Genomic DNA, 768 nt, shown 5'->3' on the forward strand with positions numbered 1-768 from the left:
GTCTCAGAGCGAAGATGTACGCTGTGAGGGTGGACGGCAAGAAGGACACTAAAAAGGTGAAAGGCGTAAAGAGTAACGTCGTAGCGCAAACGATAACGTTCGACGATTACACTCGATGTTTGAACGAAGAGATCGAAATGACTCGTCGTCAATCGTGTATACGATCTAAACTGCACGAGGTATACACGATATCCGAATCGAAAATCGCTCTGAGTCCATACCATGACAAACGATACGTCGTACCGAATTCGACGGAGACGTTACCGTGGGGACATTGGCGGATACCTTCGTAATATATGTACATATCAACATTTATAAATATTACTATTATTAAACTTTATGTATTATCTTAATTTGTACTTCGTATATGTTTTTTACATTTTTTTAAATATTCTCGTACAATCTATAATACATACCTGTTACTATTTATTTTGTACTATTATCATTATAATTTACGCATTATGTTTTTACATTTTATATAAGTATTACTATTATGTTTTATGTAGTATCATTTATTATGTATTACTGTTTTATCTATTATTATTTTTCATTTCATATATCGTACATTTATATACGTATTTTATATCTGTATACTCTAAAATGGAATAGATAATAAAAAAATTTTACACGTTTATATTCTTATATTGTTATATGTATACAAAAATATATCAATTAAAAATTTATCAAATAACATTGGTTTTGTGTATCCATGAATTGTGCGATCCATCGAATCCCAGCCACTTGACGTACACTTTGTCGCCCTTCCTG

The sequence above is a fragment of the Trachymyrmex septentrionalis genome, unplaced genomic scaffold, assembly GCF_001594115.1.
Source record: "Trachymyrmex septentrionalis isolate Tsep2-gDNA-1 unplaced genomic scaffold, Tsep1.0 scaffold32, whole genome shotgun sequence".
In the NCBI taxonomy this organism is placed as follows: domain Eukaryota; kingdom Metazoa; phylum Arthropoda; class Insecta; order Hymenoptera; family Formicidae; genus Trachymyrmex; species Trachymyrmex septentrionalis.